Source organism: Pan paniscus, chromosome 22 (assembly GCF_029289425.2).
Source record: "Pan paniscus chromosome 22, NHGRI_mPanPan1-v2.0_pri, whole genome shotgun sequence".
Classification (NCBI taxonomy): Eukaryota; Metazoa; Chordata; class Mammalia; order Primates; family Hominidae; genus Pan; species Pan paniscus.
This window is the reverse complement of record NC_073271.2, coordinates 3,102,431-3,110,464: the sequence shown is the minus strand read 5'-3', so window position 1 is coordinate 3,110,464 and position 8,034 is coordinate 3,102,431. Positions and strand designations below refer to the sequence as shown.

Sequence of the window (8,034 nt, the reverse complement as noted above, 5' to 3'; positions counted from 1 at the left end):
AAATATTTAAGTGCAGAATCACTGCATAATCCATTCCTTAAATATTGCATTTAACTTTCATCACTGCCCAGGATCATTCGTCTAGGCATGGTGCTGTCCAGAGTTTCATTAAAGTGGTATGTGTCCTTTTTGCCTTTGTGAGTAGACTTCTGATACTTTCTCATAGTCATGAGAATTCATGGTTCATGTGGAAGAGCCAAACATCTCATTTTTCAGTAAAGTGGAACTTCATGATGCAAAATAAACAAAATTTATTTTCTCCTCTCTTATCTTAGTCGGCACTGAAGTTGGGTCTCAATGAGTTCACCTAAACATTATTCCCAGTATGTGTTTATACTTATATATTCATAACCAGATCATGAGCTCCTTTGAGGAGTAGAATTTTATTCCTTTTTTTTTTTTTGACAGATAGGGTCTCTGTTGGCCAGGCTGGAGTGCAGTGGTGTGATCATACCTCACTGCACTGTCAAACTCCTGGGCTCGAGCAGTCCTTCAGCCTCAGCTTCCAGAGTAGCCAGGACTACAGGCATGCATTATGCCTATTTATTAATTATTTTTGTAGAGAGAAGGTCTTGCATTTTGTTTATACTTTTATCCCTAGCAACAAGGGTGGTTCTAGATCCATAAGGTCAACTTTGTAATACAATTTTATTAATTCATAAGTTATTATGGTGGAAGCATATCTCTACTGTGATTACTCCTTCTCCCACCATAAGCAGTACAAAACAAACTACATCTTATGTAAAATACATATAAGACGCATGGACACACAAAAGAGTGAATTCCAAGATTCTTGTTATTTTGGCCCTGGGCTGATGCTTTGACTTGAGGAAAAATGTGCCATTACAGGGGTTGATACCCCCACCTGGATGACGCTCAGAGGAAACCTGTACAGGGACATGATGTTGGAGACCTACAGCAGCCTGGTATCATTGGGTGAGTGAAACTTCCCAGTAACTCCCACGAATGTGTTTTGTTGTTGGTAAATATAAGAACCCTTTTAAGGTATAATAATATTTACTTGTAAGATTCCACTTGATGAAAAATATGTCACTAATCTGTAATGAAATGTTCAAATTGGCTCCTTCATTGCACAGTCCCTGAAGCCCAGCTGTTGTCATTCTGAAAAGGATTTGACTTAGTGGTTTGACAAAGTCTTCCATTGTTTCTCATTACCAGGGCATTGCATTACCAAACCTGAGATGATCTTCAAGCTAGAGCAAGGAGCAGAGCCATGGATAGTAGAAGAAGCCCCAAACCTGAGACTTTCAGGTCAGTCGGTGAATACTGGGCAGGGAGGCCTGCAGGAGTAATGCCCAGCAGATTTTGGTAGTGTTATCTTGTTTTCACCACTTTTTTCCCTAGGTCGTCGACCTGAAGACTGTTGGTCTGCATTAAATGTGCATTATATAGTCCCCAGAGGTAGCTCTCTTTCATATATCACAGTATCTTATTTTTCTGAGTATCTTATTCTATTTACCCCAAATCCAATCCCTGCCATCCTCTCCTTAGGCATTTTTCTTTGCTATTTATTTTCTCTATTTCCCCCTTTTCCTCTATTGTGATGTAGTATCTTAAACAAATTTTTAGATGTTCATGCATTTATTTATCCTTTGAATGTATCTTAAGCAATTTTTAAGAATCAGTCATTATAACAATGATGATGAAAATAGTGTTTCTTTTTAAGCCGTAGCTGTATTCTTCTTGTTTTATTTTTTATTAAACTGATGGTTCTCACTCTGTTTCTCAGACTCAAGTGCAGTGGCATGATTATAGTTAACTGTAATGATGAACTCCTGGGCTCAAGAGTTCCTCCCACCCTAGCCTCCCAAGTAGCTAGGACTACAGGTGTGTGCCACCACACCCAGATAATTTTTTATTGTTTGTAAATATGAGGTCTTGTTCTATTGCCCAGGCTGGTCTTCAACTTCTGGCCTCAAATGACCCTTGTAGGCCTGCAACTACAAAAAAAATCTATATATATATATATATATATATATATATATATATATATATAGTAGCTGAGTATGGTGACATGGGTTTGTAATCCCAGTTTTTATACTTGGGAGGCTGAGGTGGAAGGATTGCTTGGGCTCAGGAGTTTGAAGCTTCAGTGAGCTGTGATAGCAACACTGCCCTCCAGCCTGGGTAACAGAGTAAGATCCTGTCTCAGAAAGAAATTATGAAGCTGAGGAGGACCCATCATAGGACCCTGGATAGGTGTGGTGCTGGACTTGGGAGGAGAACCAGAAGATTCTGGGTCTCAAGTCCAAAGAAACCAATTATTTCCTGTTGAAGGGCTCAGATTTCTGTTTGAGAGTGGAGTTTGTAGTTACCATTTGAAGATGAGAAATGTACAGGAAACTTCATTTTTATATAAAACTATGTGACATCTGAAACTCCAAAACACAAAATAAAACCCTTCAAAAATGGTGAATTATCAAGCAGGGGTGTGTGAGTGGAGGGGGCAGGGCTGTTGATCTCAGAAGGAACCAGAAATACACTTTTCAAAGATGATGGGCACAGCCTGAGTTGCAGAACCAATCCTTCAGATCACCAGTATGGTTTTTTGACTGGAGCTTCTGTGCCTATTATGGTTCTGGGAAGCAGGGGATGTCATGTTTAAGTAGGAATTTGCCAGGATCTGTTTTTGTTTAACATGGGGAATAAGAGATTTTCTGCTTGGAAAACCTCCAGACACTTTTAACCATTCTCAGGGAGGAGTGAAAGGTTAACATATAGGCAAAATCCTGTCCACAAGCTACTTCCATGCTTAGGAGACAGAAAAATGGTCATCTCCTGTACCTGCCAGTTGCTGACCCAGGAAAAATTGGCTATCTTCAAAGAAGAATAATGAAAAAAATACCAGCCATTAAAACAGCCACAATTGTTATATGAATAATTAGAAAAAAAGAGAGAAAACAAATGACAGATAATTAGAACTTATTAAAACCTATGAGTAGGAAATAGATACATATTATTACCAAGTAGTTCTTTGTGAAATAAAAAAGAACAGGAAAACTTCAAAATGCAAAAAAAAACTCAGTTGAACATTAGAATATATACTGATTTATTACATTATGTCAGTAGGAACAGGAACCATATGCATATAAAACAAACACGCATTATTAATTTTTATCAAATCTTTCTCCACTGGGATAGGAAGTAATTTTTTTTACCTTTACACAAGCATTCTGTAAGACATGCTCATGTGTGGTTCATGGATACCTTTTTCTCATTTCAGCTGTCCAGATCATTGATGACCTTATTGAAAGGAGCCATGAAAGTCATGATAGATTTTTCTGGCAAATCGTAATCACCAACAGCAACAAATCAACTCAGGAGAGAGTGGAATTAGGAAAAACGTTTAATTTGAACTCAAACCATGTATTAAATATGATTACAAATAATGGAAACAGTTCAGGAATGAAGCCTGGGCAGTTTAACGTTTGCCAGAATGTGCTTTTCCCTATTAAGCCTTGTGAGACACAGTCTGGAGAGAAACCTCATGTCCCTGATATAACCAGGAAATCCCACAGATATCATGAGCATCTTACTCAACATCACAAGATTCAAACTCTGCTGCAGGTTTTTCAATGTAATGAGCAAGGGAAAACCTTCAACACAGAGGCAATGTTCTTTATACATAAGAAGGTTCATATAGGACAGACCTTTGGTAAATATAATGAATATGAGAAAGTCTGTAATAACTTAGCTGTTATTATCCAAGGGGTAACTCAGGTAGGACAGCCAACTTGCTGTAGAAAGTCTGACTTCACTAAACATCAGCAAACACACACAGGAGAGAAACCCTATGAATGTATTGGATGTGAGAAACTCTCCATTAGCAAATCAGACCTTATGATACAGCGCAAGATGCCTACTGAGGAAAAACCTTATGCCTGTAACTGGTGTGAAAAATTGTTCAGCTATAAGTCCAGCCTCACTATCCATCAGAGAATTCACACAGGGGAAAAGCCCTATGGATGCAATGAATGTGGAAAAACCTTTCACCATAAGTCATTCCTCACTTTACATCAAAGAACTCACACAGGGGATAAACCCTACAAATTTATTGAATGTGGAAAAACTTTTCACCGTAAGTCACTTCTCACTTTACATCACAGAACTCACTCAGGGGAAAAGCCCTATCAGTGCAGTGAACGTGGAAAAACCTTTAGCCAGAAGTCATACCTCACAATACATCATAGAACTCACACCGGGGAAAAGCCCTATGCATGTGACCAATGAGAAAAAGCATTTAGCCATAAGTCAAGGCTTACTGTCCATCAGAGAACACACACAGGGGAAAAACCCTATGAATGTAATGAGTGTGGAAAACCCTTTATCAATAAGTCAAAATTCAGGATACATCAGAGAACTCACATAGGGGAAAAACCCTATGAATGCAATGAATGTGGGAAAACCTTTCACCATAGGTCTTTCCTCACTGTTCATCAAAGGACTCACACGGGAAAAACCCTATGAATGCAATGAATGTGGGAAAACCTTTCCCCGTAAGTCATTCCTCACTGTCCAGCAGAGAACTCATACTGGGGAAAAACCATATGCATGTAACGAATGTGGAAAAACATATAGCCACAAGTCATAACTTACAGTACGTCACAGAACTCACACGGGAAAATCCTTATGAATGTAATGAATGTGGAAAATCCTTTTACTGTAAGTCATTCCTAACTATACATCAGATAACTCATGCTGGCAAAAAACTGTATGAATTTAATGAATGTGAGAAAACCTTTATCCATAAGTTAAACCTTGGGATACACAAGAGAACTCACACAGAGGAAAGACCCTATGAATGTAATGAATGTGGAAAAACCTTTCGTCAGAAGTCAAATCTCAGCACCCATCAGGGAACTCACACAGGGGAGAAACCTTATGTATGTAATGAATGTGGAAAAACCTTTCATCTCAAGTCATTCCTCACCGTACACTGGAGAACTCACATGGGAAAAACCGTATGGATGTAATGAAAGTGGAAAAACTTTTTGTCAGAAATCATACCTTATTATACATCAGAAAGCTCAAAGTGGGGAAAAACCCTATGAAAGTAATGAATGTGGAAAATCCTTTCATCAGGAGGCAAATCTTCAGAAGCATCAAAGTATTCACATGGGGTAGAAACACTATGAATGTAGTGAATGTGGAAAAACCTTCAGTCAGAAGTCAGTCCTCACTGTACATCATAGAACCCATACTGGAGAAAAACCTTACAAATGTAATGAGTGTGGGAAAACCTTTTGTCACAAGTCAAACCTCAATACGCATCAGAGAACTCACTCTGGAGAGAAACCCTATAAATGTGATGAATGTAGGAAATCTTTTTGCCATAGGACAGTTCTCACTGTACATCAGAGAACTCACACAGGTAAGAAGCTATTTGAATGTAAAGAATGTAGGAAAACCTTCTCCCAGGAGTCAAAACTCTTTGTACATCACAGAACTCACACAGGGGAAAAATATTTTAGATGTAATGAATATAGGAAAACTTTCTCCCAGAAGTCAGGCCTTGGTATACATCAGAGAACACACACAGGAGAAAAACCTTATGAATGTAAGGAATGTGGGAAAACCTTTTGCCAGAAGTCACACCTCAGCAGGCATCAACAAACCCATATAGGAGAAAAATCTGACGTAGCTGAGGCAGGCTATGCGTTCCCTCAAAATCACTCTTTTTTCCCTGGAACACACAACCTACACGTCTCTGGCTACTATTATAGATTTCTCCATGCTCAGTCTAGGAGAATATGGCCACAAATGGTGACCATTACCTCCTGGCCTACCAACAAGAAGGTCTTAACCATGCTGTAAGAGATGTGCTATCATGCAGGCTTTCTTGTTCCCATTTTTACAGCACACTTCACACTTTAATGTCACAGATATGGCTGTTTTCCTAGAAGCTCATGTACCAACCTCTGCCAGCTTCAAACATTTCTTCTGCAACTTCCTCACCTCTCTTCACCTCCATAGAATTGAAGAGAGTTAGGGCCTTTCTCAAGATTAGGCTTTATCTCAAGGGAATGTTGGGGCTGGTTTGATCTTCTATGCAGACCACTCAGACTTTCTCTGTATCAGTAAAAACCTGTTTTGTTTTTTAAAAAACATTCATGTGTTCACTGGAGTAGCACCTATAACTTCCTTCAAGAACTTTTTCTTTGCATTCACAACTTGGGTAGCTGATGCAAGAAGCTTAGCTTTGGACTGTCTTAGCTGCCAACATGCCTTCTTCACTAAGCTTGATGATTTCCACCTTTTGATTTGAAGTGGCAGATGTGCACACTTCTTTTCTCTTGAACACATGGTGGCCACTGCAGAGTGAAGTGGCCTAATTTCACTGTTATATCTTGGGGAATGGGGGGCTGGAAGAGAGAAATAGAGACAGTAAAATTACTAGTCAATGAAGCAGTCAAACACAACATTTTTCCCTCATGTTTTCTGTCTTCCATAGAGTTCCATCACCCTGAGACAATTCCAATAGTAACATCAGAAAACACTGATCACAGATCATCATAACAGATGTGATAACTAAAATCTTTGAAAGACTGTGGGGATTGCCAAAAGATGTGACACAGATGTGAAGTGAGCACACGGTGTTGGAAAAATGGTGCTGGTCAGACTTACTCAGCATTTCGTGGACACAAATCTTTAATTTGTTAAAAAGGTGATGTTGCCAAGCAAAATAAAGTGAAGCTCGATAAAGTGAGTTGTGCCTCTATTTTGATGGGCTCTAACAATTTGTCTTTTCATTGGTGCATTTAAACCATTGACATTCAAAGTGATTATAGAGTTGGATTAATTTTGCCATATCATTTTCCATTCACTCCTATTGTTCTTTGTTATTGCTTTGTCCTCCACTCTTTTTCAGCCTTTTATGGAGTTGATGATTTTATATGATTTTTGTTTCCTCTCTCTTTTTTTTTTATTGAGGCAGTCACCCAGGCTAGAGTGTAGTGGTGTGATCATGGCTCCCTGGAGCCTCAACCTCGTGGGTTCAAGTGATCCTTCCACCTCAGTCTCCCAATTAGCTAGGACTACAAGTATGCAATTAGCTAGGACTACAAGTATGCATCACCATACCTGGCCTTTTCTTTTCTGTAGGGACAGGGTCTCACTGTGTTGCTCAGGATAGTCTCTAACTCCTGGGCTCAAGCCATCTTTCTACCTTGGCATGAGCCACCGTACCTGGCCTGTTTCCTCTTTTTAGCATTTTTATACTTTGGTTTTTACTAGTTGCCCTGGAGTTTGCAGTATAGACTTGCAACAAATCCAAGTCCACCTTCAAATAACACTATACCAGTTCAGTTACTTCAACTGCCTTCTAATGGAAATGTAATACCAGCTTCTCTCATATTCCCATCTCTTGTGTTATTGTTGCCATTTGTTTCACTTATATGTAAGCATACATAGCCTTGTATATATTAAACTATGTAATTGGCCGGGTGCCATGGCTCATGCCTGTAATTCCAACACTTTGGGAGGTTGCGGCAGGTGGATCATGAGGTCAGGAGATGGAGACCCTCCTTGCTAACATGGCGAAACCCCATCTCTACTAAAAATATAAAAAATTAGCTGGATGTGGTGGCACACGCCTGTAGTCCCAGCTACTCGGGAGGCTGAGACAGGAGAATTGTTTGAATCAGGGAGGAGGTGGAGGTTGCAGTGAGCTGAGATTACACCACTGCACTCCAGCCTGGGTGACAGAGCAAGACTCCATCTCAAAAAAAAAGTAATTGCATACATTGTTATTATATACAAACTATTATATGTTAGGTCAATTAAGAATAAAAAGTAAGCGGCCGGGTGCAGTGGCTCATGCCTGTAGTTCCAGCACTTTGGGAGGCAGAGGCGGGCAGATCACGAGGTCAGGAGATTGAGACCATCCTGGCTAACATGGTGAAACCCCGTCTCTGGCAAAGATGATGGAACACTGTCTCTACTAAAAATACAAAACAATTAGCCAGGCGTGGTGGAGGTTGCCTGTAATCCCAGCTACTTGGGAGGCTGAGGAAG

At 39.7% G+C, this 8,034-nt stretch overlaps 1 pseudogene; it reads left to right on the top strand.

The window, feature by feature from the left end:
• Positions 1 to 831: 831 nt before the first annotated feature.
• LOC134729753 (zinc finger protein 717-like) lies at positions 832 to 6,433 on the top strand (annotated as a pseudogene).
• Positions 6,434 to 8,034: the final 1,601 nt, after the last annotated feature.